We start from the raw sequence: 13,069 nt of genomic DNA, 5'->3' as shown, positions 1-13,069 counted from the left end.
TCCGCCATTTAATATTCTGCCATTTGACCTATTCTGCTATTTAACCTTTCTGCCATGTGATTTTCTGCCATTTGGCATTCTGCCATTTGGCATTCTGCCATTCGGCATTCTGCCGATCGGTTTTCTGCCAATTGACCCGACCCCCTTTTGGGCAAGCAACTATCTGGCGGGGCACCGGTGGCATGAAGGTCAAGGCTGATCGTGACGAGGCTCGCCCTACGCTGCTACTCAACCTGTCTAGTGTGTTCTTTTTTCATGCAACTAACTGAAGGAAGACTCTATCGACAAGAATCATACGTGTACACATATTTCAACGAGACGGTTGGCGCAGGGCATCTAGGTGGAACATCTCAGAACATCAAATCAACACGCAGTTTAGAATCTCGAATGAAGCTTTTTATTCTATTTCAAGTACTGTCGGTAAGGTAGTATTTTGACGTTTTACCGCGGTATAACTTTATATCAACTCTACCCGTCGCCACTCAATTTTACCTCCATGCGTATATAGTGAATATAAAGTTTTGAGACTCTGTATGCATACTTTATATGTTGATATAGAGGGGATTTAAAGCTACCATATACAGTCCCACGGTTACTTGGGGTTGGCTCACCTTTCCAGCGATAAATATTACCATAGGTCTACACCAGGCCTGCCCAACCTTTTCGGCTCAATTTTCACATTTTTGATCGTCAAAATTACAATTGTTGATTTTTTCATGGTTTCTTTAATGGAATCGGTTCTCAGATGACCAGTGAACATAACTTTGATAAAAGCTTGAAAAAATATTTTTGCAGGTTGTTTTTAATGTAAGTTTTAAGTGAAAAATTGGTCCGGCCCGCGGACCACATTGATTTTTGACGTAAAATGTAGATAAAAACGACATGTATAAATATTTTTTCTCACTTTTGGAAAAGTTATGTTCACTGGTCATCTGAGAACCGATTCCATCGAAGAACCTAGAAAAAATGAACAATCGTGATTTTGACGATCAAAAATGTGAAAATTGAGCCGAAAAGGTTGGGCAGGCCTGGTCTACACCATCTACACTCACACATGCGACTTGGGACGGCTGAAGCCGGACTGGTGTATTCCGAAATCACCTAATTCTAAAACAGAGTTTTGTCCGGTTCTTTTGGGGGGCGAAAGAACTTATTTGGTCAAAACCGGACCTACCGGACCGGATATCTTCTACGCTATTAACATAATCATCCGTTTTAACTCAAACCCAGGTGAGAAGTAAAGTTACAGAATATTATAGGGTTTTTTTTCGGTATCTCGCAATCTCGCATCATACGTTTGTAGACTGTAAGGCCTATTATACAGTTTTTAACCATGTTTTTTTTTTTTACAGGATACCTGAAATATGATTTAATCAAGCCGTACACTTTTTCTCATTTCCTTTTTGGTATTATTATTGGAAGTTTATTGATCGTCATTTCATTGATAGTAGTTTTAATCTATCGCCGTAAAAGCACTCAAGCTGAAAGAGAATATAAACGCATTCAAATTCAAATGGATACACTCGAAAGTAACGTTCGGCTAGAATGTAAACAAGCATTTGCCGAGTTACAAACTGACATGACAGATTTGACTGCAGACTTGGAAAATAGTGGTATACCTACGTTGGATCACGTGAATTATATAATGAAAGTTTTCTTTCCTGGAGTTAACGATCATCCCATACTAAACTCATCTAAATTTAGATTGACAATGATACGTACAACTTATGATCAGGCAATGCTGCAATTCGAGCAACTTATCAATAATAAAGTATTTTTGCTTATATTTATTGAAACTCTAGAAGCACAAAAATCGTTCAGTATACGAGACAAGTGAGTATAATGTTTTTAGAATAATATTGTTGCATTCAAGATGACCTTTGAGTATCGTGCTATTCAGCCAGTAAATTTAGCTCAAAGTGAAGAACAAATTCGGGACCATCCACAAACCACGTGGACACTTTTGTGGTAATCTCAACCCCCCCCCCCCCCCTCGTGGACAATTGTCCATATAAAAAAAAACTTTTTTGTATGGAGCGCCATATCCCCCCCATCTAAAGTGTCCACGTGGTTTATGGATGGTCCCTTCACAAAGTTTTGTTTTATCTACCTATGGTTATTTTACCTAAACTGCTCGTAAAAACCTCCGGAGAGTTGAGATATTATAAAAAAGAGAGTTGAGATAAGTGAAAAAAGTAAGGAATCGGAAAATTATCTAAACAGAAACAAGAAGGACGTTGAAAATTAGTAGAAGAAACCCCACGTGCTACGATATTCCTACACGCAAAGAAATTTTCATTTAATCGGTTCAAAACTAACAACTTGTTCGTTAGTTCTTGCGTCAAATAAAACACTCGTTTAGGTTTACCAAAAATAATCATTTGAAGTTACTTATGAGCAATTTAAGGACAAATCAGGAATTTTTCTGGTATTTTTGTACCCGACCCTCTCCGATTTCAATGAAACTTTTTAGACTTGTTATCCTAGGCCTATATAAGCCATTTCTGTGGATATTGAGCCAGTTGCACTCGAAAATGACATTTGAGAAGGGTGTAAGTAATTTAAATATTTTTGTATTTTGTAATTTAAAAATTACTGTAACTCAAAGCCGTTGCATCGTATAAAAAAGTGGTTAAAGACAGGGAAATTGGACGGGCTTTCTTTAAAAAAATTCACTGAAAGAAAAATACACGCCACTTCCATGAGATTTTTAAATTTTTAAGGAAATAGCCTAAAATGTAACATAAAGATTCACGAAAAATGCAGGATGGTATGTCTCTCCTAAAAAAATACGAAAATCATTTACTAAAACTGTTTTTCTGAAAAGTGGTCTAAACGTCAAAATTTTCGAAAACCGATAGTGAGAATCGATTCCTCAGACAATTTTACATAAAAGTCTCCATATTGACCATTGTCCTTTGTCCATTCCTAGTCAAGATACAGCGGTTTTTAAAATTAAAATGTTAAAAAATAGGTTTTTTGATGGTTTTTTGGAATTTCTAAATGTCAGACTGGATTATTCAGTCTCAAAAATATTTTTACCGGAAATCTCGTCTAATTTCCTATAAGTTTGCCTTTAACAGCATTTGAATTGGATTTATGGGCTTACAGATATGACCTTACCCAAGTAACCAGAAGCACTAAATCAAAACTCTAAATCCACTCAAAAAAAATTCTCGATGCTATAAACACTTTAAATAGTCTTTCCCAATGCTTCGAAACATTTGTAGCTTGAAACATTATTACATACACAGTAGGGTGGTCCAAATCCGGACTTTTTTGGGGCTACCCCCTGAAATCAAAGATTGACCCATCACTAGGCTAAATTCCAAATTTGAGCTCATTCTGACCACGGGAACCCCTCCCTCCAATCGCTTAAAGTTTGTATGGGAAAAATCGTCAAAATGTATGGAGAAAAGCAACTGTTTTACTTTTTTACCTGTGGAAGGCGCCATAATTATCCGATTCTTACCATTTCTCAAATGTAGAACCTTCATTAAATTTAGAACAACTTTCCCGAAGACACCATATTTTTATGATTTTTTCCCGCGATGTTATTAGCGCCCAAAACTGACATTTTTTGCGCGGCCAGCTGTAAGGGGCTACCTCACAGCGATGTTTATTTCCAATTCGTACACGCACGTGCTCTCTCTCAGGTTCAAACTCTCTCACGAGCTTGCTCGCCTCCCGCATAATCAAAAACCATCGGGGGAATAGTCCAAACTATATTACTACTAAAAGAGATGTAGTTACCACATACTTAACCATTATCATATAGTTACGGCACTATACAAAACCATAACGAAACTGATCGTCAAATGATGACGTTTTTATTGAAGTAAATCTAATGATTCTAACTATTTTTGAACTATTTGGGGTACAATAACCTTACACTAAACAGTTCGGATTGTTTAGACAACGTGACTCAACGAAAAAATGTACAAGTCCAAATAGTTCAAACAATTTATCAACTTTATTGAGAACAATATAGCAAAATTCCACAGTTTTTAGATTTTTATAGTCAGAACCTGTAAGAACTAAAAACCTACTATAAATGCTATAGTAGAACACAATTGATGGCGGCCACATTTTTTTTCGATAAGTTTGTATAATCCAAATAATTTGTCAACTTACATGAAGTAAAATTACTATACACCATACTATTTTGAATTAAAAATTTCTATAAGTCCAAATAGTTCAAACAATATTTCAACAGTATGGAGTACAATTACAGTTTGTTATATAATCCAACTATATGTTAAACGATTGGTACAAAAATTTCAACTTTTATCAAGTAAATTGATCACAGTCGATTCCTCTGGATGATAGAGAACCTTCAACACCCCCACTTCTCCTCAGATTATCAGAAAACTCCCCAAAAGAAGAAAAATGTTACGAGGGCTCATGAAATTGACTTTCACTATTCCAGAAAAAGTAGGCATGCTGTTCTTACCATACACCAAAAATATGTGTACTACATGGTGGACTATTACTGTTCACTATAAAATGAGTCAATTGTTTGGACTACTTGGACTTATCGAAAAATACTTGCCCCCGAGCTTGCTCCCTTCTAACACAACATGTCACCAAAACCACTGAAAAACCACCAACAGATATAGATCAATCGGATAAGGCGGCAGCAGTTCGGCAGCAACGTAAATAACATCACATATAATGGCGTTAAACATTCACCAACTATCGATAGAACTTAAAAATCAAATTTGATTATATCCGAAGTAGTTATCACAACAATTGTAGGGTTCATTTTTGCGGTCTTTTTTAAAGTGTCGGCAAAGTAGTGTCGGTTAAGTAGTTTTTCAGAAACTATATAGGGAATAGTAAATTTTTTGGGCAGTGACTATTTGACGTAAAATCCAAGTTTATAAAAATATTTACATATGTATGAAAACCTCATATAGTTTTCTGCCTAACAACTAATTTCTCATATAGTAAAATCGACCAAAACTATTTTGGGAATGGAATTAATGGTTTGATATATCGTACATATATAGTTGGGTTACAATTTAATGAATAGTAGAGACCATTTGATAAATAGTTGAGTAACTATTTGTCATAAAGTAGTTATATAGTTCATGACTATGCGGGCTGCCTGCCTGCCTGTTTACCTAAAAGCACAGAGAACAGATGTATATCATTGAACAAACAGCATTGAAAAACGTGTGTAAAAATTCAAACCAAAATACGTTGAAAAGAGCTAGGGTGTGCACCATCCGCCTAGATAGCGCCACTTCCAAAATCATGATGGCCTACAGTAGCAGAACGTTGGACCATCTAATCACTGCATAAAACATTCCGTACGAACGACATCAGACCAATGTCTGACTGCCCTTCATCAGAGGGTTGTAATTTTACGCGCCAAAGAAGGTAAACAAAACGAAATCGGACATAACATGTGTAAAGGGACTATTTTAAGTTGTCGCTTGAAAAATCATTTTTGAATGAATTTTCTGTTATGTTTTCGTTAATGTTAATGCATTTTTGCATTATTTTTAGTCAACTGGAATTATACAGAAGTGAATTTTATATTTAAACGAGGTTAACATTTATTTTCTTTCGAAATTATTGAGCCTTTTTAATTGTTAAGTCAAGTATTCTCAGCCGCGACGGTGGCGCCGCCAAGCGTATCCTGCACACTCTAACTTCTTTGATGCAAGATTGTATGCAACGCATTTTTTTAGTTTACACGGTTTACACACAAGTTAGAACCAAGATGTACATCTGTTCTCTGTGCTAAAAGCGCGCGCTGTTTCTCTGCTTGGACTTTTGTCGTCGTCGTCGTTTTCTTTTGCTATCCGCTGCGCTGCGTTTCTGGCATGTTTATTTTAATTTTCAACTGAAATAGCAGGATTGTTTTGAGATATATTTAGTATATAAATTCTTAAATTATGTCAAAAATTAAGAAAAAACTGCGCTGAAAAAATAGTTTAAAGAAAAGACAGCTTAGGCTCGATTAAAAAATTACAGCAAATGATGTGACAACAGGGTTTGTTTGTTTTTTCCAAGCATTACACGCAGTTTTGCGTATATGCTAAAGAAAAATGATAATGAATCAATTATTAAAAAAAAAAACTTCAGGTAATACAAATTTTGTTCCTTTAGGTAGTTTGCTATAACAAAAATATACTTTAGTACAAATGAGAAAAAATCAAGGCAATTTTACAATTATTGCTGCAAACTATCATTCATACTTTCTAAATTTTTTTTATTCTTTCTGGAAATTTCTTTCTGTGTTCCTAGACCACCTGCAACATATATTGCAACTGTTTATCATTTTTTGTCATTTTACGTGTAAATTTTTCGATTCAGGAAACATCTCTTTCTGCACAATCGTTAACTACCTTAAGATCTTGCAGTTGCGGCCTTCCTTTAAGATACTCATTTGGATTCAGCTTAAAAAAAATCTAAAGAAAATTCCTTCCTTTTTTATCTAAAAAACTGCATGGTATTTCTTGTAACAAAAGCAGATAAATTAAAATCCAAAACGTTTGCATTTAGGTTTGGATCAGAACAGATGACGATTCATGGATGAACTAATTCATCAAATTTGTATTCTCTCTCACACGCTCTTATAATATGATATCTATTGTTGATCACATATTACATTAAATTTTATATCTCAAAACAATCCTGCTATTTCAGTTGAAAATTAAAATAAACATGCCAGAAACGCAGCGCAGCGGATAGCAAAAGAAAACGACGACGACGACAAAAGTCCAAGCAGAGAAACAGCGCGCGCTTGTAGGCAAACAGGCAGGCAGACGAGCAAGCTCGTGAGAGAGTTTGAACCTGAGAGAGAGCACGTGCGTGTACGAATTGGAAATAAACATCGTTGTTAGGTAGCCCCTTACAGCTGGCCGCGCAAAAATGGTCAGTTTTGGGCGCTAATAACTTCGCGGGAAAAAATCCTAAAAATATGGTGTCTTCGGGAAAGTTGTTCTAAATTTAATGAAGGTTCTACATTTGAGAAATGGTAAGAATCGGATAATTATGGCGCCTTCCACAGGTAAAAAAGTAAAACAGATGCTTTTCTCCATACATTTTGACGATTTTTCCCATACAAACTTTAAGCGATTGGAGGGAGGGGTTCCCGTGGTCAGAATGAGCTCAAATTTGGAATTAAGCCTAGTGATGGGTCAATCTTTGATTTCAGGGAGTAGCCCCAAAAAAGTCCGGATTTGGACCACCCTAATACACAGCTAAAAAAGTAGTAATCCAGCTGCGTGTAAAAGGCCTGGGTGTAAAATAAATATTGCATTATTTTATGCATTTTTATGTAATTGTACACCTTGAAATATGTAGCCCGTCAGTATGGGAAACCTTGAGTATGGGACTACTTGACCGAAATGTCAAGCTCATATATGCGTTTATCCTAACAACGTTTCATTGGTCTGATGGCCGAGTGAGCTAAGGCGCCAGTCCTTACTGTTGGTGCTGGGTTTGAATCCCGTCGGTTGCAAGTTTTTTTTTGCGTTTGCAAAAATTGTACATGCAGTGTGTAATATTAAGTGTTTATTTTGACGAAGGTGACGTGCATGCTTTTGCATGCGATTTTACCATCGGATTTTTTGCTGTGTATTAAGTAAGAACATTTAATATTTATTTGCAAATGCTACAGTGTTTTAACAATACAATTTTATCATTGTTATATTATTTTCATATTTTTCCTAATTCCTAATTTCTTCTTTTATTTAAAGCGAGAACAAATGTAGAGCTGGCTTTAGTAGATGAAATAATTCTCATGGGTTGCCATGTGCGGTAGCGAAATAGTGCCATTTTCGCATTCGCATTCGCATTTCGCATTCGCATGGAGATGGTGATCTTAGCGGGTTGCAGACTGGATTTCTTCATGTATATGTGATGATTGTCCAGCCCAGGTTGCTTAGAAAATGATTAAAGGGAATTAAAACCAATTCTACCCGAACAGGACAGGCAGCACCATGAAAGCCATCCATTGCCGGCCGCTCCCATCTCCACCATTCACCGGGAGAGGAAAAAGGATTCGGAGCACGGGAAATGTTGATGCTTGACTTACTTAGAAAAAGGTAGCGAAACCGCAGGCTCTTTTTCCCAACCCTATTGTGGAACTCGACCAAATTGACCGTTTAACCAAATTTGATCGAATTTAAACAACAGGGCTGCGTAAGCGTCGCGTGGAGTTGGTATTTGTGTAGGGTAAGGGTCTGGGAGTCGCTCTAAGCAAGCGATACGACCATTGGCATAAATGAGTTTAGATGGTGTGGCATTAATCTCAAGGCAAGTAATCGGATGCTGCTGTCGAGACACTTCCCGTTTATTTATTTGTCATATGTTAGAACTTTTATGGAGTGTTATATTATTCTCAAGGCAATAATAAAGATGCTGCTGTTGAGACAGTTTTTTTTTAATTTAAGTTTTTGGTAATTTAAATAGCTTATCCCGACGCGAATATTTAGTTAAGATCAAATCTTAGGCAGCCGGCTGCGGAAAGATAGGATCCGTGTTCAATATAATTATTTCTACTCCTGACTCTTTTGGCCACCGGGAAATTAATGTGAATATTTATTTTACTATACAAAAACCAAGAAAAATATTATAAATGACGGGAAAATATTCCAGTAAAGGGCCGTTTTTCTATGCTTATCGCGCTTATCGTGAAACAAGTTTCATAATTTTACCACGGAAATAATATTTGAAATGAACTTTTATCGAGAAAAAAACCTTAAATTATACACATATTCTTCAATGAGCCGGAACAAGGAGATCTTTTAAACTATTGTATGTTGAGAAAAGTTAACAAAATAAAATAACAGCATTTTAAATTAGTTAACCTCCTTACAAATTAAAATGCATGTCACTAGTTAGCTTACTATTCCAGAAAAATCTTTTTAAACAACAAAAAAAAAAAACAAGAAAAAAAATAATAAAAAAGTATCTCGTTAGGAACATTCAAATCTTTGGCAACACTGTCACAAAAAAGTTGTCTAGATCAGTTGTGCCGGCTCAAACCCTTTCTCGCACACACTCACGCCTCATCCTCATACACACTTTCAAACTCTCATTTCTCAGAAGAATTCCTATTGGAATTGGCTCACCCGATTTTGCTATTTGCTATTTGTAAACTATACCACCTCAAGAAAAAACAATCATTTTGGCACCATTGACTCGCATACGAGTTGCATAGAAACTTTCATACAACCACTCTGCGGAACGATGAAAAATGAAACCACCCAAAGCAACCTGTCAAGATGTCGCGCAAATCAAACCAGAACGAAAATAACACAAAACAAATTATCACAAAACTACAGTTTTCCCTCAAATTTCGAAGAAACTCCATGTTTCTCGTGTGAAGCCAGGTCACCCGTCTCGAATTGGGTACTAAAGCCCTATGTCAATTTTTATGTACAACGTTAAAAAACACGATTAAAAACCATTTCTAATCACTTTTTTTCATTTTAACGCAAAATGTTTTTTTGACAAGACAACATTTTTTCGATGGATTAACTATGGTCCCCTTGGAACGAGCTGTCAAGTAGGAGCTTTTCTGTCAAGAAGGACCGCGAGATTAATTTTTCAAAATTGATTTAAAAATCCATTTTAAACTCTATGTGGTCGTACAAAGGGTCATTGTACTCAGAAAAATAAGCTTAATCGCTGTAAACAATAATATCAGCAATCTAAGCTTCATTTTAGGACCCAATTAACTACTTTTGCCACGGCCTTCGGTAAAATTTCACAGTTCAAATGCTAATTTAAAAACGCGCGACGGAGTACACAACCGGGCTGGATCAGAGCTGCCAGCAATTCCGTGCGGTAGCGAAATAGTGCCATTCAGCAAAAACTCCAAAATCTGCTTACGGTTTGAAAGATTGATCATAATAAACCGATTTTTATATTGTGAGCCAGTTTCATCTGAATAATTGATGATTTTTTTCAATTCTGGTACATACATTTAATTTCAAAAACAAAACCATATACTTCTGATACATGTGGACAGCAGCTGTATCGTCTTCCAAGATTTCGAAATGATTGACAAACAAAAAAAAATCAAAAACAAGAAATCAACACAACTGAATTTGATCTTAATCAGATCATAAATCAGATTAAACTTTGTGATTTTCTTACATTTTTCAGTTTTATACTTTCCAGAAATCCTCCTCCTTAATCATGCTTCACGAGAGTTTTATTCATGTTAATTCATAATTTTTAAGAAGTGTTACTTACAACACAACTCTGTGCTTACAAGATCAATTGCAATTTCCTGCTAGCTCTGTGTGAATTCCATTCTGCCCTGTATAGCGTGTCGTTCTTGCTCTGTCCTGTGGGCTAGCACACAAATTCACCGTATACTATTTTGTTTTAATTTAAGATTATTCAACAGTTTCCTACAGTGGTGTACATTCAATTTTTGCCTAATTTACTAATGATTATTGCAGGCCAAGGGTGAATGATACTGAAGATACCTCTTCAGTTGACGCTCAGGCGAGGAACATCCTGGAAGGAGCGTCACTGACTACGTCCGTAGTCCTGTTAGATCATTCTTGATCAGGACAGTATAGCTCTGGTTCCTTGCAAGTGTCCTATTTTCTTACCTCCACGTTGGCTTGGTTTTCATGATGACCTAGCTGGTGGCCTGTGGAAACGACTCGTAAACCTTTTACCAGCGAGGGTCAGAGTAGAGACGGCTAAAAGAAAGGGGCGCGTCAATGTGGGAAAGGGAAATAATTTGTGATTGTAGACGGTATTGTTTTGATTCGCATTATGTTGAGTCAACTGCTGTGGATGTACCTGAGCATCGCAGAACGGGGTTTCTCTTCTTTCCATTTCAGCTAACAGCTATCTTCTGTTTATTTTGTTTCACTGATTTTCTAAAACGGCTTCTGTTTACTATCCTCCATTTGATTTCGATTTTACTTTTATTTGATTCTCTTATTTCTCAACGCTTTTACACTCTATTTTACCAATTGATGCTGCTGTAACAAACTGTCTGCTTTCCCTTAATTTGGCAGCGATGTCAATTTTGTTTATCATGTGCCTTTTCTTTATTTGAATAATGTTTCATCTTTCCTGTAAATTGCCCTCAATACAATCTAAGCTTGTTTGTTACCTCTATTTATTAACTATTGTTAATTTCTTTATTTACTTCATAAATTACTATCTTTCTTTTACTATTGATTCTTTACATAGTATATTTCCTTCACTGTCCATTGTTTTGAAACTTCACTTTTTTCTTAAGCAAGTGAGGTTCGAGCCCTTACTCAAATTATTATGGAATGATTAAAGGATTAACTCAAATATTACTATTGTACTTTTGAAAAACTTTTCTAAAATGCTTAGGACCAAAATATTGCAACAAAACACCGCGACAAAGAAATAGCAACCAATAAATACGGCTCAACAATAGGGAAGATTTCAGGAGAAAACAATACACAGTAAATAACAATTAGTTTTTGAATTCAAACAAAAAATAAAACAGTTTTTGCTTTAATGAAAGTTGATAGGCACACTATAAATGGTTAGGCGCATATACTTACATCAAACCCTACGTAATGTACCACCCCCGACCAAGTTAAAATGCGTAACCGGAAAAGAAGGTGTGCATGCCTGGCACGAACACTCAAAGCGTGTTCTAGCGTGTTGCTCGTACTGACTCAGAGCAAGGGTGAGATGTAGGTGTAAGGGCAGTGCGTGTTCGTCGGGAACCTGGTGCATAAGATCGGTCAAGGCCCGTTCTTACACTGAAAATTGCGAATTGCGAATTTACTAATGATTATTTGGGATGAATTCTTATTGCAATAAATAACCAGGTAGCAGTTATTGATCAGCGCGCCCTAGTGCTTCTAGCAGATGCGGCGAATAAAGCTAATTTAGGTAATCTCAAATACTCAAACTTTAAAATTAGATATCTCTGGAACAAAACATATTCCTTTCTGTCGATAAGTGATTCTTATGTAAAATTGGCCGGGGAATACGATGGCGAGGTCAAATTTAAAAAAAAAATAGGACTGTTCAGTTGACTCTCATCATCCCCCTGTTTGAAAAATGTCGCACGTCGTGCGAGCTGTCGCGCGGTTTTGATTTTACCGTTTCGATATCGATTGGTCGAAAGGACGACAAACGGACGACAAACACTCGACATGCCCGACATTGTTTTTTCCATCGATTTTCCTTCAATTTGACGTCACGATTTTCGTCGACGCAGTTTGACAGTTCTCTTCAGTTGGTCTTGTTTGGACTTGATCAAATCAGAGAAACTTTGAACCGAATCGAACCAGTTTACGTTGTTGAAAAGTTCGTGTGGATTTTTGCCGGTTGATTGGTAAGTTGTGTTGCTTTTTTTGCGAGCGGCTTTATCACAGCAATATTTATATTCCAGATTTTCTGATTTCGGCCTTCGTGGTGGAGGAGGAGGAGAACGGGTCACATCGTTGCTCCGGCGGGCCATGCCGGAAGACGGGAAGGGGAGCACCCGGTCTGTGATCGAGGAAGCGGATTGGTGTTTAACTTTCCGCGGGATGTGGCGGTGCATGGTTTTTATACGGTGAGTTGGGTTTTTGAAACGATAGAGGAGGTGTGCATCGTAGTGTTTCCCTTCCCATTTGGACGACGAAAAATAAATGAGGACGATGAAAGTGTGAGGGGGAAAGGGCTGGGGGTGGGGACTGGACAATTTAAAACCTGAAACCATCACAAATTCTAAACAATAATATTCTATTTTTTCAATTCTGATTCTTTTCAATTCCACAATTCAAATTTTCTAAGATTCAAATAAATATAAAATAATACAATTAAATGGTATGGTTTCGTTCAAAAATATGATAAAAATTAAAAATATACACTCAAACCCCGATGGTTTGACACCAACAGTTTGTCACTTTTTAGTTTGACTTTGAAAACAAGACATATATATTATAAAATTATAAAATTATAAAATTATAAAATTATAAAATTATAAAATTATAAAATTATAAAATTATAAAATTATAAAATTATAAAATTATAAAATTATAAAATTATAAAATTATAAAATTATAAAATTATAAAATTATAAAATTATAAAATTATAAAATTA

At 36.1% G+C, this 13,069-nt stretch overlaps 1 protein-coding gene across 1 annotated transcript in view; it reads left to right on the top strand.

Annotated features, from left to right (window-relative positions):
* LOC120430532 (cell surface glycoprotein 1-like) overlaps window positions 1–13,069 on the top strand; it is a 93,302-nt gene that overhangs the window by 30,650 nt on the left and 49,583 nt on the right. Inside the window, exon 2 of the mRNA XM_052709018.1 lies at window positions 1,353–1,833. The gene's annotated coding sequence lies outside the window, so the exon portion shown is untranslated. The remainder of the gene's footprint in view (window positions 1–1,352; window positions 1,834–13,069) is intronic.

Source organism: Culex pipiens, chromosome 1, assembly GCF_016801865.2.
Source record: "Culex pipiens pallens isolate TS chromosome 1, TS_CPP_V2, whole genome shotgun sequence".
Taxonomy (NCBI): domain Eukaryota; kingdom Metazoa; phylum Arthropoda; class Insecta; order Diptera; family Culicidae; genus Culex; species Culex pipiens.
This window is presented reverse-complemented; position numbering and strand designations above follow the sequence as displayed.